This window comes from Cyanistes caeruleus, chromosome 14 (genome assembly GCF_971803275.1).
Source record: "Cyanistes caeruleus chromosome 14, bCyaCae1.hap1.1, whole genome shotgun sequence".
NCBI lineage: Eukaryota > Metazoa > Chordata > Aves > Passeriformes > Paridae > Cyanistes > Cyanistes caeruleus.
Window position 1 is genome coordinate 18,415,474 of NC_141714.1, and position 27,579 is coordinate 18,443,052.

Consider the following 27,579-nt stretch of genomic DNA (forward strand, 5'->3'; position numbering starts at 1 on the left):
GATTTATTATTTAATTTATTTATTAAATATTATTTATTATGATGATGATGATGATGATGATGATGATAATAATAATAATAATAATAATAATAATAATAATAATAATAATAATAATAATAATAATAACCTGCTTCTGCAGGTTTCTGGAGGCTGGGGAGGGAGAGCTGATTTTATCCTCTACAGAAGAGCAATCAGAGGCTTCCCTGAGCTGTGGGTGCTGTGTCACACAGCCCCTGAAAATGGACTTGACGGTGGAAACCACAGTGGTTATTTCCACAGGTCTCTGCACCAGAAAAGAAATATCCTAAAGAGCACCAGAAAAAACTTTTAACAGATATCCTGTTTTATTTTAATGGAATCAGGTCACAACTGGAACTCATAGGGCACAGTATGGAACAGCTGAATTTTGCAGGGACAGCAGCAGAATAATGAGAATTAGCATTTTTGTGCAGTTTTGTATTCCTCTGCTGCTTCCCTGCCAGCACGGATGGGTGACTGGTATTACCTCTGGTCCACCTGGAACTCAGGCCTGTCAAAAAAATACAAATCACAATGTAAAATAATCAGCTCATGAGAAAGTTCAGGCTGAGATTTGTTTCTCATTTGTCACATCAAAAACAAGAAACCTTTTATTCAGGAAGCTGGAGAGTATTTGACATTAATCCTGCTGATATGCAGGGAGAATAAATGAGGAATTTTTGTTGTTCCTGTGTTCATGTAGCATATTAATGATTTTGATAACAGCATAAGGATATTTGGCTACTGCCTAAAATTAAATTGTTAGGGTCTTGAAACTGCTTTTGCCTGCTGTAAAATATAGTAAATTTATACAATCAATTGTTAAAAGTGTGAAGAACAAGTGTGGTCCAAACAAGAATAAAAAAAGATTATTCTCTTTAAGTTTTATTACATCTGTTTCCTTTTTTCTTTTTTTGGTTTTATCAGCAAGTCACTTCATCTGCTGTATTTGTATGTCCTACGTGTGCAATAGTTGTTTAATGACATTAATTTTGAAAGAAAATAATTCAGCATACAAATAAGAAGTGACAGAGGGAAAATTGCAAGAAGCCAATTTTCTTTTTTTAAAAAAAACCATATTTTTATTTAGACTAACAGTCCTCCCACAGAGGTTGAAAAACGTAGGATGGACTAAATTTAACTTCACTACTGTCACCCAAGATAATAATGTGTCCAACTCCTGACACAACAAACAAAATGACACTTTATTTACACCAATATTTACCAGCACTCAGTTCTCAGGGGAAGGGATGCTGGTGAGTGATGGTGGCTGGAAAAACAAATCTGTGCCCCTCACCTTGCAAAGTCTCATTTTTGGGAGAGACCTGTGGGATGGTGAGCACAGAGCCATCTCCTGGGGCCTGGGAGATGCTGAGTTTGTTTGGTCAGGTATTCAGAATTATTTCTTTTTTCATTCTCATTTTCATTTCATATTCATGAGTGATTGACTGTGATTGTTACAATGCAGCTCCCTGCTGTGGGGGCTGCACCAATGGGATCTGAGAGCAGAAAATCTGCTTTCTCATCTACTTAAAGTCAGCTTTTTGCTCTGATGGACTTGCATGCACAGGAGAATCGGGTTTGTATTTTTTTTATTGTAATGTTTCTTATAGAGTTCAGGATAACCCACTCCTTCTCCAGCTGGTTGGTTTAAAAATCCCATCCTCACTTCTGCAGTTAGGAAATAAAATGTATATACATATATTTATATAAAATGTATATTCAGATGTTCAGCTAGGGAAAGGCAGACCTGGAGCTGGGCAGAATTGTTTCTAACAAGAACAAATACCTGATGTGTGTTAGACACCACAGGTAAGAAATTTGGGTGCTGTTGCAGCAAAAACAAAGTTAAAACAAAACCTCTGGGCAGAGCTTGGGCAGAGCCTGACCTGTCTCAGCCCTGACACCCTGCAAGCACAGGACAACACCTGGGGCCTGTTATTATCTGCAATGAATCCAAAATTTGTGGATACAAAGATGTGATTTCTTTTCAGCCACGGCACGAAGATCACAGCTTTTGAACCCGAAGCCCTGTAACCATGCAGAAGTGAAGGAAATACTCATTTTGGTGCTGCTGATTCTGGAACAACACTTTCAGCAACCTTGAGTAGAAAATGAGGGGTTTATTTAAGATAATGAGCCTTACAGCAGTTTCATCATGTAAATGCAACAACCACAGACACACTCAAATCAAGATGATTAAATTTTATTGCATTAACTTGTTAAATTTTTTTAATGGCATTAAAGGCAGTAGATGCATCCTTTTTTCAAAACTGTTAAAAAGACAACAACAACAATCAGTGACTTCACAGGTCTCCAATTTCTGTTCTGCTCTTGAGCATTTTCATGCAATTAGAAAAACAGATCTGGTATGAAAAGCAAACTGGTGCTGTCTTTGGAGGAGTATTTCCTCTCCTGGACATAGTTCTGCATAATGATGGTTAATGTAATGAAATGGGAATTTTGTAGTTTCTGAGCCCATTTTCAGCTTAGCTTTTTGCTCAGGTCTCTTGGAGGGGCAGCTAAAGAGATCCAGTGGAGGAACTTCAATCTCTGTTCGTGCCCTACACAAAACCTTCCACAGAAAACGCAAAGAGCAGTTGTTCAAAATGCCTGAACACAGCACCCTGTTTTTTCAGTCATAAGATTTCAGAGACATGCTTAAACTAGCCTATATTTAACTCAGTTAATTTTTATGCCTTAAATGGAAACAAAGTTGCTTCAACAGGAAGATGAAGTTCTTTGTCATGCGCTGTAAAATCGTTAAAATGCCTTAGAGAGTGGAATGAGGTGCCTGAAAGTTTAGTTCCAGAGGCTTCTCTCCCACCAGGGGGAAGTGAAAGATGCCTCAGATGTAAAATATGGGAAGAGCTGTCTCAGGAGGGGATCCACATTAAATTATTAAAAATGCTCAGCTGGGCAGAGAGCACTGAGGACAAGAGGACGCACCCAAAATCTCCAAATTATCCAAAAAGTGCAAGTTATTAACTCATAAAAAAATTGACTCCTAGAAATCCAAGTCCTGTTCAAGGTTAACTTCACATGGCACAGATAAAGTTCTCTCTGTGTATTAAAGGCCCTTGAGTGCCACCGAGTAGAGAAAAAGATTAATAAGGTCTGCTCAGTTCCCACCTGTTCTTCCATAGATCAATCTGTCATTGCTTCCTCTGATTTTACTGCAACAAAACATAACTTTAGACTTGAATATAAATCTGACTTGCAGAGTTTACCCATTGAAACATAAGATATGAGACTAGAGAAGAAAAAGCCGTATAACAGAGTGCCTTCTTTACTGAAGCAAATCCTTTCTCGCTCCTTGGAGAGCAGGATGGTGTAATGTGAACAGATTGCACTTCTCACATTCTGGAAGAACAGTTTATTCCATGTTCTGACAGCGTTTATTTGGATCTTGAAGAAATGGCTCATAAGAAGTATGGGCAGAACGTTGTATTTGCCATGAATTACCCTCTTTGGAAATTCATAATATAGAATAATATCAGCCACTTGGTGTCTTATGAAGAATGTTTCTGTCATTAGATTCTTATTTCGAAAACCAGATGTTAAGGGTGGTTTTCTCAGAAAAGTCAGCACCACAGGCCCTGGAAAAAAACAGGAACCAAAGACACTGGGAAAATCAATCTGTAAGTGCTGAGAACAGTCTGGTTGGGGATAAAAGCAACCAGATTATCTGTAGATGTTCTAGGGACCTGTTCTAGAACCACAGGAACATTGCTGCAGGTTGGGAAGGACCTTTGAACATCACCTGTTCTACTCCCTTACAAATCAGGCTTAGTTTGGGGAGGTTGCTCAGCATTTTCTGCTTTTTACTGATGAATATCTCCAATAATGGAGATTTCACTGCCTCTCTGGGCCCTTGCTCTGAGCACCTTCATCATGAAGAAACTTTTGCTCAGCTTTAATATCACCTTTCTTTTGCTCCAATTTATGCCCATTGCCACGAATCTTGCTGGGAATTTATGAGAAAGGTCTGGTTTTGTCTTCCCTGTGAAAAACTCACTGGTGATCCCTCCTGAAAAAAAAAGTTTGGTAAGGTACTAAGTGTCCAAAACCAGGCAAAGTGTGGTCCAATAAATGTCAGGTAAAAGAGAATAATCCCTTCTCATCAACATCTGGCTGTGCTTCTGCAACTGCAGCAGAGAACGAAGTTGGTGCACTTCAGGTCTGAATTTTGCTCTTATTTTATTTTTAGAATAATTTCTTTATCTATTTAAGGAATCCCAGAAATTAAGTATCATTTCATTGCATTTATATGCAATAGTAAAATTAGTTCTTCACAGAGCTCACTGAGAGTACAGCTAAAATAAGAGTTGCTTACAGAAATATCCTGATTATCTACCTGGGAATATTCCATTGAGGCTCTACAGAACTATATAGGTAAAATTTGTCATGTTCATTTATATCACAAATGACATAATGACATTATAGGAACCAGGGCAGAATAACAGATACATTGTACCTTTTATTCTGAATTTTCTGAGTCCAGCAGTCCTTATGGTATTGTAGTGCCCTCAAATTTGCTTTGGGAGTCAGAGTCAAATGCAATCCATACTTCTCACTGTCTGTGTGTGCTGGTAGGCTGACAGCTCCCAGAAGCTCAGATGACCAAGACTATCATGAATTTTGATTTTAGTTCCAGGCTTTCCCCACTAGCATCTTTACCTGAGGATCTTCAAATCAGAAACCGCTAAATTCTTGATACGGCGACATCAATTTCTGATGTTAAAAGCAGTGAAAAGGGATTATTTTCACAGTATTACAAACGGAGCCCTTTCACTCTGCTTTCTGCTGCCTCAAATATCACTGTTCCCTCCATGAATAAAGCAGGGAGTAAATACGAGACCTGTCCATGCAGAAGCCGAAACACGTTGTAATGAGATGGCAGCACATTCCAGATAACAAACATTTGTAATAAACAACCCCTGGCTCTATTTATCACAACTCTGGGATATCTGGACACAGACACGAGTCTTGAAATGGGACCATAAAAGTGAAGCCAAGCACATTCAGAAAGCCTTTTTCTGATAAGCCCAATCTTGCCGAGGTTTTTGCATGAGCAAAATGAATGTGTTTGATTGAATGGTACCAAAGTGTAGATAGGGGAGCTCAGCAAGTGGTTATCAGAACTTTGGGGGCAAAAAAAATACCGAGTTATGCTGGAAAAGGAGTCACTGAGGGATGTTTGGCAGCAAAACAGGTATGCAGGGAAGAATAATTTATTTTTTTAAGCCTGTATTCCTGAATATTTGTAGGTAAATCCGGTCTTATGGCTCTGAACACTCACAGGGTTATGTCAGTACCACTGAGAACCATAAATTCTTAATTTTAAAGTTCCAGTAAGGAAACTACCCACAAGCAGGCTTCCTGAAAGATGCAGGCAATCCCTGCAAGGATGTCAGTGCATTATTCTGCAATCACAAGTTGATTTCATCAAAGTGATTTAATAAACCGTGCATGAGATTCAATTCTTAATGGACCTAATTCAATCAGGTGACGTTTCTGCCTTGAAAGGTGATGCATTTTGAGTGGAGTGAGGTGCTGGATGGTGTGGAAACTTCATTTCCCACTGCAGAAGTGGCCGTGTTGCTGAATGTTGTGTAAGATTCAGGAAATTACATCACAAGTTTAATGTCATTTAAATCACAGTCCACTCCATGGACTTTTTTTTGCTGCACTTCAGTATGAAATCACACATATTTACAGTATGCTGATTTATTTTTTTCCTCTTAATTTTGACATTGACATGTTTTGACACCAAAGAGATAATATTCTAATGGAAGAGAAAAATCATATTGTCAAAGAGCTGTTGGGTTTGGGTGTCCAAACACACAATCTGCTTTAATAGCAAACAAAAATGACTACATTTGGAATGGGGGTATTTGGAGTGAGCGTGGAGAATTCTCACAGTTGACAACCGCCTTACATTTTTAAGTATTTGCCAAATATTCTCTGCTAACTTAGGAAACAAAATTGAGAAAATGAGAAGATGTAATAAATTTAAAAGCTGAGTGACAGATCAATCAAGCTCAGTCTGGAATCATCCTCAATCTCCCTGGGACTCCTCATAAATTTCATGAATCAGAAGGGTGAGAGAGGCTGGGGGTCAAAGAGAGGAATACACTTTGGCACGTGGTGAGAGAAGAGACAAACCCATCAATTTTACAGTAATGTGATCCAAAGATAGGCTGCTGCATTTCAGCTCCTCTCTTCCCTGACCTGTGAGGTGCAGCAAAGTGCTGGGCTTCCTAAACCAGCAAAGGGAAAAGTGAGTTTTTTCCTGTTAACACTGGGATATTTTAGGAAAATGCCCATCTGAAAAATATCTCTGCTGTTTGTTTTATTTGACTTGCTGACCGTTCTCAGGAAAGGTAGAGGCAATAAGTCTTGAAGGAGCTGTGCTTCCTGTGCCATTCCTCCAAGGTCTGTGTGCCCCCCGTTACCCCAAAGTCCTGCTGGCACTGACTCTGCCCCCCAGACCAATAAATGCAATGAGAAATAGATCCTTGTCCTGGTTCTGTCGTTTGCCATAAGTGGAGCCACAATCCAGCTGAGCAGCTTTTCCCAAGGGATCATAAAAGGCAACAACCTGAAAAAGAAAATGCAACCCCAAGGATTTTCCTCCTGGACTTCAGGGTAACTCTTCCTACTGTAAAACAAAATATTACTGGAATAATACTGGAATACTCACCAAAAGAATGAATCTCCATCCTCTGTTTAAATAAAGAAGTGTAATTTTTATGTTATTGCACGTGCTCTGTCTCGTATTTCTCATTTCTCCAAGTTTAGGTAGAAGAAGATGAAAGTTTTAACCTCTGCTGCAACTAATACATTAAACACAGAAAGCTCCACCATAAATTACCTTTTCTTTACCTTCTTCTGCCATTGTACAGATAATAAATTGTCTTCCTAATGTAACCAGTTTTATTGCAGTCTTGAACTCAGCAGAAGACAGATAATCACCTTTGCACCATTAGATTTGATTAAGCTAAGCTCAGGAATTGGACCTGCAAAGCACTGAACTGTACATTTCTCAGGCCAAGTTTAAACACACATGAATACTTTTCAATACTAATGACTCAGATGGGTTTTGTTTTTACAGTCATGCAAATAGTTTTTTCTGGTTGTTTTCTACAGAAAATGAATGTCAAGGACATATTTTACAGCGTGTAAGATGACATAATACAGAGCAACAAAAGCAGCCAACCATGCAGGTAAAGTTCTGTTCTTCAAATCCAACCTGAAATAGTCTTTTAGACCTGTGTGTGTTAAGTGTTATTCATACATAGTAGGGTAACAATAATATTAGTTATATTAATTCAATTTAATCGTTCTAGTATGAAATAATTTTTTAATGAGTGAAGATTAACTCTTTTAATTAATGAACCTCTGGTTTTCAGTTGACACTGTACACGAAACTCTGGTTCTGAGCTTGTATGTCAGTAAGAATGAAGTGGAATATTCTGATATTTTGGATCTCAGTTTAGTACATTACACTGCATATCGAAGGATAACATTAGAGAAACTTTTCTCATACACTGTATGTCTGAAAATGAAAACTCCCTTTATTTTAAACCCCCTATATTTTCTCCCTTTTACTGTCTTGCATGTTTTAACTTTCCATTTAATGCATATGTATAATTTTTTAGGCTTTGTAATAATGCAAGTTGTTATGAAAATCTGCATTTTCTTCTTGCCTTATATCCTAAGGAGTCTCAGATTGTTCCCTGTGTGTACAGATACATATATTACCAACAGGGAAGCAAATGAGTTGTTAGTGAGGTGAGAAATACCTGGTAAATACTTTCTGGTCTCTGCATGAATTCTCTTTACAATCCAGTTCCATGCTTTGTTGGCAGTTAGGGCTGTTAACCGAGCTAAAAGGACTTCACAGCCAATTAAAATGAAATTTCTTTGAATTATTTTTCTTTACTTGAAGGAATAAGCAAGTGAGAAGGTTCTTGGCTATGAGTGTTCCAGTAGACTGTGTGAATGCAAACTGAAAACTCCATCTTTTTTCTGCAGCATTTGTAGGGCACAAGGTGAAGAAAATTTGGCAGCGGAGTCAGATAAGACTGAGGCATCATCTCTTTTTTTTTTTTTTTTAATGATTCATCTTTCACACATTTTGCTTGAAAGAGCAGGTCTGAATAATTCTGCTTTGGAATGAAGAGGCCTTCCAATGCCAAAAAAACGTGAGAGACTTGGACTGAAAACATACCCAGCACCAAGGCTGATTGTGAGTGCTCAGGACTAACAAAGCTGCTTGAAAGTGTGTGGGTTTTTTCCAAGTGCTTCCCTGAAATGGAGCAACTTAATTTGGTTGCTCTGCAGGATTATTTGATTGTGAGGATGCTTAGACATTGATTCATCAAACCCAAATTGCTTACAAGGAAAGGTCACAGGTGCCTACTAGTCCATAAGATAACTATTAGCCCTGATTTGGGGTTGGAATTGCTATGGATTTCTCACGTTTTCAACAACCTGTGCCTTTCTAGGAACTTACCAAAAAATAATGAAACCACAACTCGGGAAAATCACATTCATTATCATCTGTGCTTGTCCAGAATATAAGGCTTGAGCGCAAACACTTGTCCTTATAAAATATTTCCTATATTCTCTAACACTGTCAGGAGAGTTATGCATTGTTTTTCCATCACATTTCTGAAGGCAAAAAGGCCATTTTCCTTACCTGCTGCTGCAAACCTCTGAAGGCAGATGAGTGGGAGATGCTGAACTCCCAAACAGGGGAATTTTTGGAGGTGTTCCTTGATGTGTGCATCCCCATGTTTGGCACAATATAAACCTCGTGTGTGCAAACAAGTTCATTAAAATTGCAAGAGCCTGTGGCACATTTGTAACAGCTTGCCCAAAGGTTAACATTTATGGCTTTGCACTGCCAACATCCTTGCTTTTATGGGGCACATTTGTATGCTAAATTGCCTATTATGTTAAGCTGTAAGTTCCCATTTAGCAGCATCAGGAATAAGATTTGACTATAAGTGTTTAGATTTTATTAGTGCTGTGCTTGTCTTCTTAACAGCTCAAACTTCCCACAGCCTGAAAATCTGCTGCAACCTCTGGAGAGGTTCTTGGGTAGGAGATGTGTTCAGGGACAGCTGAGGATAAAGGAGCATGGGAAGAAATGTGAGGCAGTGATGGGGAAAAGGTGCCTTGCTGTGTCTCACCTTTACAGGAGCCCTAAATGTCATGTTCAAGCAATGATTGCATCTAAAACAATCTCAGTAACATCCCCTTCTCCAGCTAACGAGACCAGAAAGGTCAGCTGGAAATATTCCAGGGGGAAGGGGGTTTTATTGGTAGGTAAATATGTCCAGTGGCTTTGTTTTTGCTGCAGGTTGCTTCCCAATGCATGAGCTAACAGTGATATACCAGCCCTGTAAACTGAAATGGCAAATTGCAGCTGGATATGCAGTTCTCAAAGGGAACAGAAATGTATTTGCTAATGAAACTGTGTTTCACTCAGACTCCCCTTGCTACCAGGGATTTCTCAGCAGATCCTGGGACTGAGGGACTTAAAAATGTCACAAAAGCCTTTCAATTCCAGGTCAGCAGATTGACAGAGCAGGGACCTGATTTCAGACAGCATTTTAAAAGCCTTCATGAATATCTGCTCACCTTGGACTGTAGTCTGCCACTATGGAAAGTAACTTGGCAAAAATAACAGAAGCTCAGACTTTATCTGTAAATAAAAAAAAAAAAAAAAAAAAGAAAAGAAAATAGTGTGAGGTTTTTTGTTCTTTTTTTTCCTTTCCATTGTCATAAATGAGAATGTGAAAACACAAACTCTTCTCCTAAGCTTTTCCTACCACGCTAGAAAAGACCTTTGAGAGCAGATGTACTGATGTTCTTCACAGGCTGACCGGGCCAAGTTTGCAGATTTATTTTTCATGGTGGGTGTAAGGATGATGCTCAATGTTTGCAAACTCTCACAGAGCTTGGGAAACACGAGCTCTTGAAAAATATTATCATGATAATTATTAGAACTAGCTGTTCACCCCAACCAAAAGGAGGAAACATAGAAATGGAGCTTCAGGTTAGTCATACAGAAAAATTAATATTTCCCATGATTCCCAAATAAGCTTTTTATGTAACAGGATGTTCTTAGAGGCAAGCAAGAATGATAAAAGTAATGTAAAATCTTCCAGCACAATCCACAGCTGAGGAGGGCTGCCTCAGCCACTGATTAAACAGGATTGCAGAGTCGTGTGTTCTGCAGAACTCAACATTTTTCAGGGGCTGTAACAGCTGGAGCGAGGAAGGTGCTTTATTCTGTGTAAAATACAATATCATTTCCAGGAGACAGAGGTCCCACATGAAAGGCCCGAGGTCTCTGTAGGAATCTGTCTGCTGAACACACTGACTTTGTTGCCAGGAAAGGCTGCAACCTCCAGCAAATGCAGACAGTGCTTTGCCTATTAAGACAATCCGTAGGGGAGAGACTCAAGGAAAGTAGCTCAGAAAGTTGTTTTCTTTTTTTTTTTTTTTAATGACCTATTTAAAGTTACATTTTTCAAATAATTTAAGAAGAAGACTTAGTTAATGCTACTTAATCAAAGTTCCCTGCAAATAACTTAAAGGTGACAGGTCAGCAAAGACATGCTTACTTAAAGACAGTATTTTAAGATTTAAAATGCTAAGAGTCTTACCAAGTCTAATCTGCTAAAAATTATAATAAAGCATAAGAGAAGTTCAAACCTTATTTATTTCAAGATCAGATTTATTATTTTTTCAAGCCCTTGCAGGCAGGGAAACAGACAAGAATTAATACAGGAGGGCTTTCTTTGAAAGCACACATCCTATATACAATGGTGGATGGATGATGATTGATCCCTTCTGTCATCCAAAATATTTGAGAATTTTGGTCAGTTATTCTCTGTGGCCTAAATGAGGTTTTGTGTTATAGGCAGCTGAAATTATTTACTTAGGGAGCTGTTTTTTTTTCTTTATACAGACATGGTGTGACCTCTGTAAATGCACTGCAGTACTGTGCTATTTCCAAGTTCTTCTTTGTTGTAAAGTTATTTTTTAAATGGCTGTTGCTGTAGTTTGAAATGAAAATGGTGACCTTAACAAGCACTATCATTATTATGCCTTCAAGGGACTTACTCACTCTCCTTCACTCTGGTATTCAATGTCTGACGAGCTTGGAGTTCTGGGTCTATTATTTTGCTGAAGTCACTGAAAAAAAGGGACTCTGCATTGTCCTCTGTTGCTTTCTTTGGGTACATTTCATATTAGAATACTGCACAGCAGGATTCTGATTGCAAGGTAGTAATTGGGACAGTATTCTAATTAGAATCACATACCTAGAACTTCACTTTTCAGAGTGGCACAGTGAATAAGTAATTGAAGAACAAACCCAAGTGATTTTTTACTTTTTATTAGTCTCAGAGAGGAGTGTGGAGATCCAGTGAAGGCATCACAGACTGCTGGAAGGAGAGAGTTCACTGCTGTAATGTGGGAAAGGAGGAAAAAAAAAACCCACAAGCTAATGAAATGGAGCAGACCACAAGTTCAAAATTCTAGAGAAGACTTGACATAAGCACTGATATATTTCTAGCCTAAAACCAAAACATAACTCAGCCTTGCAGCTGGGGCTGTGAGAGTGACAGGGCCTGAGCACCCTTTTTGTATCAGAGCACTCCTGGAATTTCAACCAGCTCAATGAAGGAGGAGCAGGGTCCTGAGAGGGGGACATTGCACCATTGTGCATCCTCCAAACCTGCAAAAATTAATCCAGGGCACGTTTTAGATCCATTTGAAGATTTCTGAGGCAAATGTGTCAAGCACATTAAGAGTAAAGCAGCAAATCCAGACAGTTTTTAAATACCAAATGATGTGATTTAGTTTAGAATGAAGCAACCAGTGTTTGGAGAATGCCTTTAATAACATTGTCTCTCCCTCTGGAAATTACCTATGCAGTGCAGAAAATTTCTATTTGGTTATTTCTGCAGGTAAACATTGTATTTATTACATTCAGAAAGCAACAGAAATTTCGATGGCTGAGCCTACACCAGCTCCTGTAACATTTTCCTTCTCCTTTACATTTCTAATAAACATGAATTATATATGGAGACAGGCATGCTTTGTTTAAACTGCTGCACTAAGTACCCTGTGGCAGCAGCAAATCAGTGGTTTGCTTTCTCATACATTTGAATGAATGCAATAACTGGAGTAAACAATTAATCTGATGGATACACAGGAACTCTCTGTAGCAAAGTAGAAGTAGAAGAATAATACTGTTCCATTGTTCATCCATTTGTCATTTGTTGATGGTCACACTTTATTGACTTTACATATTATTTGTCTAATTATTTGATTCTCAAAGTTATTTTGAATAATTTATTCAGTCTTTGCTTAAACTGATGTCTGAAAAGTATTTTTTTGCTTGATCTCCAACTAATAAGCCAATTATGATCAGCTTTAGAAGTTATTAACCAGGCTTCAGTTTCTATTTTTGCTACCTAATTAAATCTAATGCTCCTGGTACTACAGTGACACATTGGGCACTTCATGTGTTAAAGTTTTGGGGTTTTTTAATGGTAGTATTTGTATCATATATATGCATATACCTGTAGATGAGGTAATGAAAAAAACCCCAAACAATTGCATTTATTTATTTATAAATACCTTTTTAACTGGACCAGGATGAGCTCTAGCTGGGCTTTAAGGCTGTTTGGACATGTCAGCAGACATTATGGGAGTGAAATTGCTCAGAGGAGCTTTCATTAAGCTTCTGGTGCCCTGGAGGTGCCATGGACATTGTTAAATTAAGGGAGGAAACAAGGGTGGATGTACAGAGACGTTCCCTGGAGAAGCAGGAAACACTGGATAATAAATTTGCAGAGCTTGTTCCATTTTTCTCCTGCTTTTCAATTTTCTTCTGATTTTAGAGATGGAGGAATTCAAACTCCTTCCACGAGAGAAATAAATGCTTCATGGAATGTTCATGGTCTGGTTTGTCTTTGCTAGGTAAAACCAAGAAACAAGGAAAATTATCTCTTTATAGGACTCTTACCCACCATACTTGCTGAAGTTCTTGGGTTTTTTTGTTAAATACAGAAATATTTCTCTTCAGGAAGAAGTTCCTGGAACGTTTCTGATTGGGATTGACCAGCTACATACACAGTGTAAGTATGTAAATAACATGTCTGTTACTTACCCAGACATTAAATAGGGGCAGTTAATAACTCTGTCCCAGACAAACTAATAATTTACCATGGGCAAAGGGAATGAGCAAACAAGAAGACCAGGACCTTACATGTAGGGAGAAAAAAATTATTTATTTCCTGCCCATAAACTTCATCACATTTTCACATTGAGAACATCAACCTACAATCCCACAGCTGAGGTCACAGGAGACACTCCTGCCTTCTTTTTGAGGCTGACAGGGACCAAATCTCTTTGGGGCAGGACAAGTCCAAAACACGAGCTTGCCTTTGGGAGACAAGAGTCCTAATGGAAAGCTGTGAAAAATATTTATCTTTGCTTCCTGCCAGCCCTGTGAAAGGATTCTGAATAGTTTCTGTGTAGCCAGTGGTATTGATGTTTAAATGATCAAAAACATGGCTTTGAGCATCTTTGTCTGGAGGCCTGGATAATTTCTTCTTCAGAAATGAAACCAAGCCATTGTAAAGCTGCTGAAAAAAGGAAAAGAAGCTCCCATGGATGGACTCATATGTTTAAATATATAAAAAATAATAAATCCCAGAGCCATTGTAATGTTACAAGTCTTACTCTTTTTATCCAGAAAGGGGTTTATGTTTGGGGAGGATGGGACAAAACACGTCACAAATTCCTTCTGCTAAGAAGAAATAGCATTATTAGGTTCACTGTTTCCTCAATAATACTTCTGAATAACCACACAGATTTCTGTATTGATGAAAAGACATCAAGAGTTGTTCAATTTCAGCGGGTTTTTATCCTTGTTTAAATTCTCTCACTTTCTTTTTCCTCATACTAGATTTAACATTGCTTAGATCATCCTGTCTGCTTTTCTCTCCCCCACACCCCCTCTACATCTTCACTAAACCAACAAATTTGTGAACCCTTTTGCTTAATGTGGGCTTTTGTTTTAGGTCTCTCACCTCTTATTATGTACCCCAAAGAGAAATTGGAGTTTATCATGCACCAAAACAACAGGCAGAGCTCGCAGGCAGCCTGGATTTTCCTTGTGCCTGCACGCTATAACCTGAAGGTAAAAACCACCCCAAACAACCAACCCTCTTCATTTTGTCCTTGAATTCTCAGTGAGAGCTGCTTCAAGGAAGGCACAGAGGGATTTTTCCTGTCACTGACAGCAGGCCTGTGTCATTTGCTAGAAGGATCTGATGCACTTTAATCCTTCAGGTTATTCCTTGCATTTCCACTTATCCAGGCACATGTGCTCGCTGTCCCCTGCCCCTTGTGCTGTCACAGGCATTTCTGTGCTTACAGATGCACCTGGGCACACCTGGCTGAACTGCTCCTGCCAGAAGATAATCTGCCATTCTGCTTCCAGGCTCTGCTAAAAATGGCTTAGAAATTGTCATAAATACCAAATTAATTGTCATAAATGCACCAGATTTATAACCGGATGTCTCTTCTTTCATCCCAATTTCAACATTTAGTCCCTCATTTGGTAACATAAAAATTATGGTAACTGTGTGTTTTCTTTTTCTACATTTCTATGTCTCTTTTGCAAGTTATTTGATGTTAAAAGGAACGTGGAAAATTCTACATGAAAAATTTGAGGAGCTCACGAGCTAAAAAGTTCCAAAGGTAAACTTTTCTGTGTTTGCAAAATCAAGTGAAAGAGATAATGCAAGTGTGATGGTTGGATAAAGCTGATGATTACAAAAAGCCAAATGACAATGAAAATAAAATAGAGCTTTGAATTAAGACAACCTAATTTTATTTCCCTTCTCCCACTGACTGGCTCTAATAACTTTTAAGGACAAAGCTGTTCTGCATGACCACACCGGGATTGCATCCTCTGCTGAGATGTGGGTCCTCCTCTGCATTTTTTGTGAAATATAGTGAAATTAAAATGACTGATAATTGAGTTTGTAAAACAGCTTGGCAGTCACGAAGGTGAGCCTGGCTTCCATACAGCCGAGAGACTTGCTGGCATTAATTCTTGTTATATTAGGGGGAAAAAAAGTCAATTCCAAGATAACATTTCCTGGCTGATCTAAGGCCTGGGTGTCCTTGCATTTTGTTTAGCCTGGCTTCAGATGTTTGATGGAATGTGGACAGATAATTGAGTGGAGGATCAAGTCTTATTCCTGGAATTGCTTCTAGAGCTACTGAAGTAAATTTTCTCAGTTCGATAGCATCAAGAAAGCTTTAAGTAAATGAAACATCTTGTATTGTGGTCAGAGACATGAGAGGTACCACTGCAATAACCAAAGCAGTCATATTATCTAGAAATATGCCAAAGGAAGCCAGGAGCATTCTCATTTGAAAAGAAATAAATAAAAATCATCGTAATCAGAATTCAGGAAGGGAGAATGGATCCCACTTTTGAAATCCATAAAAAGAATAAAATGTCTTAAATGCAGTTAACACCTTAGTCACTATTTCCTTTCTACTGTACTCTGGAGTCTCTGTCTGCCTCAGACCTGTAGAAGGTGATAATTGCTTGCTGCCAAAACAAAAAGAATGGCAAATAATTATTATTCTCATGATAGTAAGAGAGTTAATTTTTTTTTATTTATTTTTTTTTCTTACAACGAAGGAGTGTGTGAACTCCATTTATTTGACTCCCTGTCAGAGAATGAGCTGTTGCTCTGGTATTTTCCTGCCTCCCAGCCACTGCATTTTCCAATCTGCCTGGTGCAGGGGCTGGCACTGCAGCAGCACAGGGTAGTCTGTCACCTTGTGTCACATCTGCTCAGCTCCAGAGTGACAGGAATGTGCTGAGACACGGCCTGACGAAACACAGCACATCCCCAGCAGGAAACTCTGCTCCTTCCTGCTCCTGGGGACCAGGAATGTGTGGAAACTCAAATTCTGATGCAAAAGGCAGCACAGGCAGTTGTGTGTTTATTTACTGGATTCATGGGTTGGATAAGAATATTCCATTTCAACAGCAGCAGAGTCAGTAATGTTTAATGAAAACATTTGCTGAACTGTGTGATTTCAACATATGTTTTTTTTTCTCGTTGCCCATTTTGCAAATGTTAATGGGAAAGTCATAAATGAACAGAGGGCCAATCTAAGTCATTGCTACTGCTTGTTAGAAACCAGCTGAATATGTGATTAAACAGTGCACAAGCCTTGTTCTAATCCTATTCATGGAATGAATTTTATTCTGTAGAAATAATTGTTTTATAGGAAGATCATATAGAGAAAGCGTGTCATGACAGATTTATCAACAAACTCAATTAAAATAAAAGCTAGAGTGCCTGGACTAGCAAAATTGTACAAGAGAAATTGCTTCATGAAGTCAATGGTGATGCATTATAGCCAGTGATGATCCAGTGATGATTCCTTCTGATTCAGGCTGAGATTTAAAAGGGAAAAAAAAACCCAAATCAAAACAAAATCAGAATCCTTTGCACTGTAGAAACACCAAAGAATTTGACCCTTTTAATCTTAACATGAACTGAAGGCCCATAAAGCTCTTACAGGAAGCAAATCCTGGGTGTTCATGGCAGGCAGGGGATAATGGATGGGCATGGTCAGGAAATGAATTCCCTCAGGGAGAGGGGGATTTCTGCAGCCACGTTAGCAGAACCCATTGAGGGCTCCATCCTTCATCTTTTCCAAGTAGAAAAACCTGCTGAAGTACTGTAAATACCCTTTTCCCTGGAAGAGGATGAAGATGGGGGAGACACAGGCCACAACTAATATTTATGAGACATTATTATTTATTAAGCTTCTGTTGCCTATTAATAGAATAAAGTGTTTCTTATTAATTACAGATAACTACACATCCATGCACTCCCCCAAAAAGCTCATTCCAGCCGTGTGGAGAGCCACAGTGACAGCAGCAGCCTCTAGGTCAGTGTGGGAGAGGCTCAGGGCTGTGTGTGGTCTCTGGGTTTGAATAAAACACCTCCTGGGCTGCATCTGACGCTGCTGTGCACTGCTGGCTTTGGACAAATTCAGCACACCTGCTGCTTTAGCCATTTTGCAGGTTCAGCCAGGCAGTCCCCAGAGCTTATCAGACCTTGGAAGGCTTTGACAGAATCAATTAGGTTGGAAAAGACCTCTGAGGCCATCAGGTCCCACCTCTGACCCTGCACCACCTTGTCACCCAGACTTTGGCACTAAATGCCACGTCCAGGCTTTCCTTAAACACCTCCAGGGGTGATGACTTCACCACCTGCCCTGGCAGCTTTTCCCCATGTTTGACAGCTCTTTCTGTGAAGAAATTCCCCTGAATGTCCAGCCTGAACCTCCCCTGGCTCAGACTGAGGCTGTGTCCTCTCCTTCCATCACTTTTTGCCTGGAATCAGAGCCCACCCTGGCCGTCCCCTTCTCTTCAGGGAGTTGTGAGAGTGATGAGGCCAGCCCTGAGCCTCCTCCTCTCCAAGATAAAAACTGCTCTCCACATCTCAGCCTCTCTTCTGGTGTCCCCCTGCCCATCCCCAGGGCAGCAGCTCTGGACTCAGCTCACACCAAGAGACCCCCTGAGCACCCCTGGGGCACCCAGAGCTCTGGGATGGCCAAAATGCCACCTGTACCTGCCAGGGGACACACCTGGGGCTGGAGCACAGCTCCACTCTGCCCTGGAGCAGCAATGGGCATTTAGAAACGAGGTTCATTTGCTGGATTAACATTTCTGCAGCTAATTTTGGGACAGGTGCCTGAATTCAAGTTTTTAACACCTGCTGAAAAGCCTAAAGAGCTTCCATTTGAATTTATTTCTTATTTTTTAGGAACCCTCTCCCCCCACCTACTGATGATATCATTGCTGCTCAAGAAATAAAGGCTCCTGCTTTTCTACTGGGCTAGAGCTGGATCTTGGCTTGCTCACAGTATTCATTACAAGATGAACAAAAATGTTGATTTTGCTATTTGAGCACTGCCTGCTTGTTATTTTTTCCATGTTGAGTACAGGTTGCTGCTTGTTTGTTGAAAGACAAAAGAAAATCAATACAAGGGTTGAAAAGGAAACTTGAGTATTCAATTTTGCAAACAAAGTTCTTAAATAAGCACTAAGAAAAGTAGTCATAGAAAAAATATGAATGCCTGACTTAATTACCAATGTTCACATGAGGAATAAAATAAAAAAAAGTATTTCCAAGGAAACTAAAAATGGAATCATCCCATACATTTGCATTTCAACTATGGTTATATTGAATACTGATATGTCCTAAAACATTTGTTGATGCAGAGGAAAATTAAGAGAGAAAAATGAATCCATCATATCTAAAATATAAAAAATAAAGCACGATTTTTGTTGTTGTTACCAAGAATTATTGAATCACCTGTATAATCTTTCAGCTTCTAGCCTTTGAATATCTCAGAGCATTCATCTGGGCATTCTGAAGATGAAGAAACTTTAAATAATTTATGATCCTCTCAGGAAAAAACAATGGCAAGTCTGCAATCCTATGTTTCAGTGGTTTTCTTCTTTTCCTTTAAGCTAATTCTACAAAAGAAGTAAAAGGTATGGATATATTCCCTACCTGCTCCTGAACTAAGACACTGATACAAAAATAAACAGAGGAAACAAGTTGGATACTCAGCCACTGGATTGAGCATAAATTAATTGTTTGATTCTTCTGTAACAATGTCTATAAATTTCACATGGATTTTCTCACTGGTCTCTAATTAGTTGCAATTATATATTTTATATACCTTAATTGATATCACAGTGCAGAAGCCTTAAAAAAACAACTGTGTCTTTTTAGGTAAGGAGCAAAACACATCATTCACATGAGAAAAAATTACCTAAAAAATAGAATTAATGATGCCTAGTTCTGTTTCAGGTATAATTTCAAAATTGCTTGCCAGGACAGATCTGCCCAGCACAATTAGACTTTCATGTACTAATGAGAGCAGGAAGAGCTGCCAGCAAAAAAAACAAAAAACAAAAAAGCTAAAAAAACCAAAAGCCAACCAATCCTGAAATGTAAAAAAGTTTTCTGTGAGGATGAGGAAGGTACAGGAGGAGCTGGGGAAATAAAGAGCCACTGACATGGGGTTTGTCCATTGACAGCATTAGGGGAGAGCAGGGAGAAGGACACCAGCTATCAAATATTGATATTTACCACTTCTCTGGCTTTCAAATACAGCCTTGTAAATATTTGGATTCTTAAGAGAAGCAAGAGTGCAAATAAAGAGTCAGAAGAGCTACAGTGATGTCCTACAAGAAGCTTTAAAGTTCAGCTCTCATTCCCACTCTTCTGTCAATTTTCCATCCTCCTCCCACTTCCCCAACCTACCTTCTTATAGTATTAAATCATTGAACTGTTGCTATTAAATTCTCAGATGAGAAATGAGTAGGAGAGCAGCCTGCTCGTGCTTCCTATGGATATTTAAATAGGGAGCAGCAGAATTTAGAAGCCAAACAGAGAATTGGCCTCTGTAGATTGATGTGGAATCATATAAAGAGTTCTGATGTGTTTGAAGACTTTTGTTAACCTCTGTCTTTAAAAAGATGACACAAAAGAGCCACACTCTGGGCTTAGAATCAGTTTACTTTTTTGGTGTAAATTTACAAAATTTATCTGTTTGTCACTGGTCACTAAATGGGGTCTCAAGACACAGTTATTCCTTTACTTCCCTGTAAGAAAAGATATTTACCTACAGCTGATCTTGCACAGAATAGCCATTACTTTGGTACTGTAAAACAATGGTTTTGAAGACTCTTTACAGAGCACACACAAATAATTATAATAGCAATAATTTTAAATAAAAATGATAATTTTTCCACATCACTTTCAGCCCCAGTCAGATTTAGCAGTTTCAGAGGTACCTTGGTAACCAATGGGTATCAAAAATGAGAGAAACTGCTGCTCCAGAAATGCTTTTAATTCAGGCAATTAAAGAGGTACAGTTCTGAGCAAAGCAGTTTGTGTTTATACTCTACATGTTATGCAATTAAAAAAAAACAAATCAAAAGCTCTTGGGGACTGTGCTTATTTTTTAATGAAATCAATGTCAGCATCTAGTTACTAATAAGAAACTCTCCATAACAGATCCTTGCAAGAAAGAAAGTTGTTTCAGCTTCAGGCTGATAAAAGGATTATTAGAAAAAGCTCTCTGTGTGAGTGTGCATGGCTGAATGTTTAAACAATCTTGAAAAATAATAGTTTGAAATCATTCCACCTCAGGCTCATATAAATAAGAGAGTCTGGTCCCACTAAAAGCCAGGGAGGATCTGAATGTGATGGATTCAGGAGGAAATCTGGAACTGATGATAATGGCTGTAATAAGGACACTCACACAAATCATCCTTTTGGACCTCTGGTCATGCTAAAATTTTGGGAGAAGTTTCCACAGTAGTTTATTTTTTAATACTTACCCACTGCCAGCTTGCTGGGATTTTCTGCAGAAGGAGCCTGCACTCTGTGCACCTTTACTGTGTCAAAAACTGGCCAAAAAAACCCAGAAAAGGTTGACATAATGAGTCATTACAATTGAAATCTTATTACACCAAGCTTCATTTGAGTCAATAGGCAGAGTGCAGAGCTGCAGGGGTGAGTTTCAGCCTGGGGAGAGAGGAATGAGGCACAAATTCTCATTGTGAGCAAGGGAAGAGACAAAAAATTCTCATTGTGGATAAGGGAAGGGACACAGCCCTGCCTCCTGCAATCCCCTGGAAGAGACTTTGTGGCTCGTGTTCAAATCACACCAGGCTGTGGCCACCCCAGCAAACACTCACAGGAAAATCACTGCACCCCAAACTTTGGGTTTATCCAATACAGAATTTTTTGGAAATGACCTTGCATTCACTCAGTGCAAAAATATAACTGGCAGTGATGATGACTCCTAATTGCCACAGGAATAAATGGAGGCTTTCAGGAACTGGGGAGGGACATAAACCACATTAGCATGGATCATGTCTTTCCTCTCATTATCTTTCCAGGCAGACTGTTAAATTTTCTCTTCCTACACTCTCACTGTTGTCCACAGAAAGAGCTGTTACTGAACCTCACACCTTTCTTGAATTTTAAGATATATTTTTAATTATTGCTTTTTAATAAACTAGCTTATATGCTTGTGGTTTAAGTTGCTTATTTCACTAATGACTTGTTCCAGCTAATTAAAGGAAATCTCCAGGAAATCTCCTCTTTCTGATAAGTAGCACAAACATCTTCAAGGAGAATGCATCCTTCCAGACATAAATCTGTACTTAGAACTGCCAAGTCTGTTTGCCTAGGCTGGAGTGCTGTGGTTGCAACTTCAGTTTTATTTCATTATCGTAGATTCATGTGCTGTTGAAAAGAGATATTTATTATTAATCACCGGGGATTTTTGAGAGAGTATCTTGTAAAAAATTTCTCATTATGGACAACGCTACTGTAGATTAGAATCAGGAATAGATTTACTGGGAATATGCACATCAAGAAGGGTTGAATTCCCAAAAAAAGTGCATCTTAACTTTCAAGTTGACAAAAGTGTTTCTCCTTTTAGTACTTCAGTGCAATTAAGGGATTTGATTTATGAATGTGAACCATCTGAACTTTCCAACTTTCTAATTTTTTCTTAGTTTTTTGCAGACAAATTCAGTTTTAATTCAGAAAGCTTGCACTGCTTACAGAACTTTATGCTTCGAGAAAATATCCAATTATCAGAGCATTATTTGGAAAAACAACTTTGCAGCTGTTGCAAAAGCAGAGCCTAAATAAAAAAAAAATAAAAATAAAAAAATATAAGAACAATATAGATCGTGTGTTTGAATTCATTCTCAAATGAAGTAAAAAAGCTCTGGCTAAGCCCTCCTGGAGCAGAAAGGTGCAGGTTAGGAGAGCAGGGCTGTCTCTGCAGAATGGCAAATGCAGAATGGAAATGCTGAGATTCAGCAGAGCAGCAGCAGCAGCAGCAGCTCTCCTCCAAGGGGCTTGCAAAGGCACTTTGTAAAGAGCAGCATTTCCATTGTGTCTGTGCTATGGGCTTGACAGAGTATTCATCAGCCATTATTGATCTGGAAGGAGGCATGGCTGGAGTGAGGAGGATTGATCTGAGCTCCCCTGGCTGAGTTAACTATTGAGGGATCTGGATGGAGCACTGAGGAGTTCCCTGCCAGGATGGGAAAGGTGCAGCTCTGTCCCTTGGCTTTACAGTGAGTGTGAAAAGCTCTGCCTTGCTCTTGGGAGAGGTTTTTACCTCCCTCCATTAGCTTTCAGAAACATTATCCTTGCTAAGTTTAGCGTTCCTTGATTTTCCTGGGCAATTCTTTACAGAATTAGAGAGCAGCACTTTCCTCTGAGATGATCTGGTAAAGGGATAAGGAAGAAAGAGCTATTGACTTTCTATTCAAGCTCCAGACCTTCTCGTGAGAAGCTGAAGGTGGCAAAAGCTATCCAGCAGCAGCCTGGGGGTTCTTAGCCACCCCCTCCTGTCCCCAAATGTCCCAGCATCTCCCCAAGGCATTCCTGTGGTCACTTTTGCCATCCCTGTCACCTCAGAGATGGATGTGGTGATCCTTGTGGGTCCCTTCCAAATCTGAATGTCCTGTGCCTCTGTGATTCTTCTTCTCTTCCAGAGCAATCTGTGCTCAAAGACAGGACCATGAGGGAGGTGGCCCAGGAGGATTGTCCCTGCTCAGGTCTCTCACCTGGAAAGCAGAGGCTGGGAGCTCCCAGCTCTGTGTCCACCCACCCAGCTCTGCCCTTCACCTCACATCTGCAACACCTTGCTGCAGACTTTGCACCTCCAGACTCAGCTCAGCGACAGACAGCTGAAATCTTTTGTCAAAGAACTCTTCTCTATTCCTCTTTTTGTATCCTTTCCCTTTTTGTTTTTTTTTCTTCTTATTTTTATTTTTTTCCCCTGTTTCTAGCACTTCCCAGGTGACCTCTCACGTGCCTTCATGGCCTTTCCTCCAACTCGTCATTTCACATGAGCTACTGATACATCAAGTGCCACCATGGATTAGCTTCTGATCTCAGCTTATTCAGCTTTTTATTGCACTTAGGGACAAACAGATTCATTCTCTGTCTTGTGCCACTCTTCACAGTCTAAAGGTCCCTTCTACAGACAAGGCCATTTCAGGGTTTTCCCTGCAGTCTTCTTCAGGGAGAAATAAACACATTTTTCTTATCTGCTTCTCACTCCCTCTTTGTGGCAAAGAAATGAAAGGCATTCAAAGGCAAGACCAAGAAGCTTCAGTTTTGTAAGTATGTTTTTGCATGAGTTTAAAATAAATATAAATTTGATATTATAATATAGAATGTTACCTTTAAAAGCTGATTATTCAGACCTGCCAGCTTCACAGAGGAATAAACAGCAGATAACCTGAAATGAAGAATAAACATGAAATTCAATGAATCTGCATAGCTTAAGATCTTAAGATATTTATTTCATTACTTGGATTACCTTGTCTCAAGATCTTTATTATTTTAAGTAATTCAATCTCAAGAAACCTCCATATATGAACTTATTTTCCCCACTTATTGTGTTTTATTTCACATGATGGAACAGCAGCTGTAAATGGGAATTTAGTCCCAGGGATCAGAACAAAGCAAATCTGAAGCAAAAGTTCCTCAATGTGCATAATATTGTTGAGTTTGCACTTCAGGGTAAAAAAAATTAAATAATCAGACAGGCCATGCCTTTGAAATTGTTAATCATGAGAAGGAAGGTTACATACCTACATTTGCATGGATTCCTGTGAAGGGAACAAAAGAAATCACAGCCATTCTTTTAATGATTAATCAAACAAAGAAGTCTCTATTAATAGTCTGGTTCTTCCTGAAAGAGACACGGGAAGAGAAATCCAGAACACTGAAGGATCTGATGCATGGCTGACAGTGTTTCTTTCAAAACAAATTTTGTGTTGTGACCCAAGGAAAAGCTCTGACTTCTGAGAGTTTTATTACGTTTTAGAAACTTCTCATCTTTGCTACTGAAGCTACTAGACTACTTACTGTGTTAAAAATAAAGTGATCATTGTAGTGAGTTCACCTTCAAATCATCCCATATTTCTTCTATACTGCCTTTACATTTATGAGTTACAGCATATTGATTTCACCCTTCCCTTGCACTGAGTTTGACTCTCCCTTAATAGACAAAGTGACTATTTGCTTTCTATAAATCCTACTATTTGTATTTCTTTTCTTCTCTGAGCTGTAATCTGTGACTTACAATAGGCCACTGCTCAGTGAAATGATGAGGTGCTAGTTCAGCCTTAATATTGTTCAAACAACAAAAAAAGTGCCAGCCTGTTGTTACCAGAGCTTTTCTCACGGGTGTTCTTTAAATTATCTGACTTCCCAGGAAGCGGAACAGAGCATTCTATTCACCTGAAAACTGCTCAGGTAATTATCTCATGGCACATTTGATCCCCTCACAGTGCTCAGCCTTGGCTCCCGTTCCTTGCTCCATCCTCTGCAGCTCCAATTTCTCATTCCCCTGCTGCAGTGTTGTGAATTCCCCTGAATTCCTCAGCGCTCATTTCCTCACTGCCATTGCCACAGCCTCCACCAAATCCTCTTTTTCCTTCCAGCCCCTTGGCTCTCCAGGGTGGTTGGAGGGTTCTGAGCTGAGTGCAAGCTCCATTTCTCACGGGTGACAGGAGGACGTGGTCCCTACATCTCCTACAAGTGCCCAGGAGCCAGCAGAGCTCGTCTGGGTCCCCTGGGCCTGCCTGCTCCCTGCCAAGAGCTTTGTCACATCTCCAGAGCTGCAACTCTGACCACATCCATTTTTCATTAAGGGATCAGGTGAGACATTCGACCTCAGTCACTTCTGCCTTTTCTACTCCCGTGCAGAAAGAAAAAGAATTTCAGGCGGGATAGAAGGCACAGCATGCCACTGAGAAAAATGGGTTTAAAGTCATCATTTGAGACAGAACTCAATGTAATTAGCTCATTATTCATTAAAACTGGGCTGTCTCCATGCTCACCTTAATGTTTAGCCCACAATCCAGTGAACTGAAGTTAGGGCTTTTTTAAACTAAAATGAAATACATAAAGGTCAGTCCAAACTGAATTGGAAGGATTTGGCTCCTTTCATAAGCTTGAGAAGAGGAAGGAAAAGCCTGTTAATAGAGCATATTTTTGTTTGCTTCCTTCTAAGAGTGCCATGCATAAAAAGCTCTATTTAAGAAAAAAAACATAAACTAATTAATGCAATCAATGCTTTTTATTCAGTACCAAACTGTACTGAGAAGGTTCAGCATTGGATTGCCCAGGTTTCTCCTTTCTTCTGCAGAAATGCCATTTTTCACCACTTATTGTCCTCGACTTTTGGTCAGCTGTGTACTCCTTACAACTTTTACAGGCTTCATTTGGAGGTATTTCTTCACCAAGAGTGAAAACAAGATCAGCACCTGCTTTGAAGAAAAGCTTCTTTAACCCACTGAATAATGAATGCAAAGAGGAAGAGTGCTGAACTCATTAAAAACCTGTAGATCTCATTGGTTTTATTTTTTTACTCCTCATTACAATGCAACTGAATTGGTATATATGATATTCCTTTTCTTAACTTGTTTTCAAAAAACAGATGTTTTGGTGAAATGATAAATGCATTTGGAATCTGCACAAATATAACATAGAAAAGATGATTATCAGCTCTCACCTCACTAAGATATATTGTCACTTTTTCTAAAGTGGAAAGACTTGACCTAACTCCTTAATAAATAGTAATATTTCTGTAAGTTAGTAAAAATTACATTTATCAATAGCAAAAAATATAGTAAATAGTTAAAAAATAGTAAATGTAAGAAATAAAATTAAAATAAATAAATTCAGTAAATAAAAATAGTAAAAAAAAATAGTAATTTTTTTGTTTCAGTGGATTATAATAGATTTTAGAAATACAACCTCATGCCTCATACATGAAACTCCAGAGGAGCACTCATCGCAATGGCTGGTGGTTAAAAGTGCTGGTTTACAACAGACAATTTATTATGTAAAACAGTACTGGAAAATCATGCTCTAACAATTTTAATCAGGGGCTAGCAGGCCCAGAAGGCTGGAAATCAACCAAAGAACAGAGGGACTGAATGGGGAGTGCAGTTCCTGCATGTAGAACCTCTCAGTTGCCTTATTCTTAAACAATTGAAAGCTGTGGCTGCTGAGGACCACCCCACTCAATGTTCTTCCTTCTAATGCAGCTTCCAAGGTATTTCCAGGCGGTCTCCAAACAGGAAAATGCTCATTGCTGTATAAGATGCAGTTATTTACTACAGGCAAAGCCACGCTGCAGAATCGTGTCTGCTTTTGCTGCACTGAGAACACCCCCTGATCCTTGGGCTCCTTCCTTCCCTGGCAGTGGATGTGGAGCAGGAGAGCATCCCTGGCATGTGATGGAAATTCAGCCTAAGCCCACTTGCTGCCAGACAAATTCAACGAACTCTCAGGTGTGGCGTTGTGAGAACAGGGGATGGGGGAGCCCCACCAGGAAAGGAGCTGGTTTGGGTGGAGGTGTCCTCCAGCTGTGCCAGTGGCAGGAGCAGGCCTGGCAGCATGGTCACTCACATGAGCTGGTCATTATGGTCACTCACATGAACTGGTCACTATGGTCACCCACATGAGCTGGTCACCATGGTCACTCACACGAGCTGGTCACCATGGTCACTCACATGAGCTGCTCACCATGGTCACCCACATGAGCTGCTCACCATGGTCACTCACATGAGCTGGTCACCATGGTCACTCACATGAGCTGGTCACCATGGCAGTGTGGTCACTCACACGAGCTGGTCACTATGGTCACCCACATGAGCTGCTCACCATGGCAGTGTGGTCACCCATGTGAACTGGTCACCATGGCAGTGTGGTCACCCACGTGAACTGGTCACCATGGCAGTGTGGTCACCCATGTGAACTGGTCACCATGGCAGTGTGGTCACTCACCTGAGCTGCTCACCATGGTCACTCACATGAGCTGGTCACCATGGAGCCATGGTCACTCACACACAGCTGCAGCATGGCTGGACACAGCTCTCAGGCCCTTTAATCTGCTCTGTGATCATCTCTGAACCAGGTCAAGGTCAAACCATTCCTTTCCTCTGACAGAAAGAGCTGGCTGGTTTCTCTGCACTGGACATCATCCTGCTCAGGGCCAGCTGCCCACTCGATTCTCCGTGCTCAGGACCAAGGGAGAGCTGTGGGGCAGCTCTGCTGTACCTCACTGGGGAGCTGCAGGAACTGGGACACGTCCTTCCTGAGCTGGGCAGGTGGGGTTGATCAAAGAATCCACAGAGAATCCTGAAAAGAGCTGCTGGGAAAGAGCTGAGCAGCACAGACGGCTTTTAAAACCAAGCAGAGGAATTCTAACAAGTGGTGCCAGTGGTGAAAGTTGATATTATGGGAATCAATAGATACCTGGTATGAAAAAACTGTGGTGGCTGGAGTGCATTCATCAAAGTCCTTGCATGCTCAAGAAGAGATAGTGCTACGGTGTATATTAAAGATG

General features: G+C 39.8%; 1 long non-coding RNA gene across 4 annotated transcripts; it reads right to left on the reverse strand.

The window, feature by feature from the left end:
- Positions 1-368: 368 nt before the first annotated feature.
- LOC111928550 (uncharacterized) lies at positions 369-27,579 on the reverse strand. 4 transcript variants are annotated; one of them, XR_015276336.1, is made up of 5 exons: positions 26,822-27,579; positions 23,397-23,454; positions 20,519-20,587; positions 9,673-9,736; positions 369-529 (listed from the first exon to the last, which is right to left on the reverse strand). It is a non-coding gene; the product is annotated as an uncharacterized LOC111928550 (long non-coding RNA). The 4 variants fall into 4 exon arrangements; XR_015276335.1 differs by lacking the exon at positions 369-529 and adding an exon at positions 5,749-6,622; XR_002864178.2 differs by lacking the exons at positions 369-529; positions 26,822-27,579 and adding exons at positions 5,749-6,622; positions 26,692-26,755.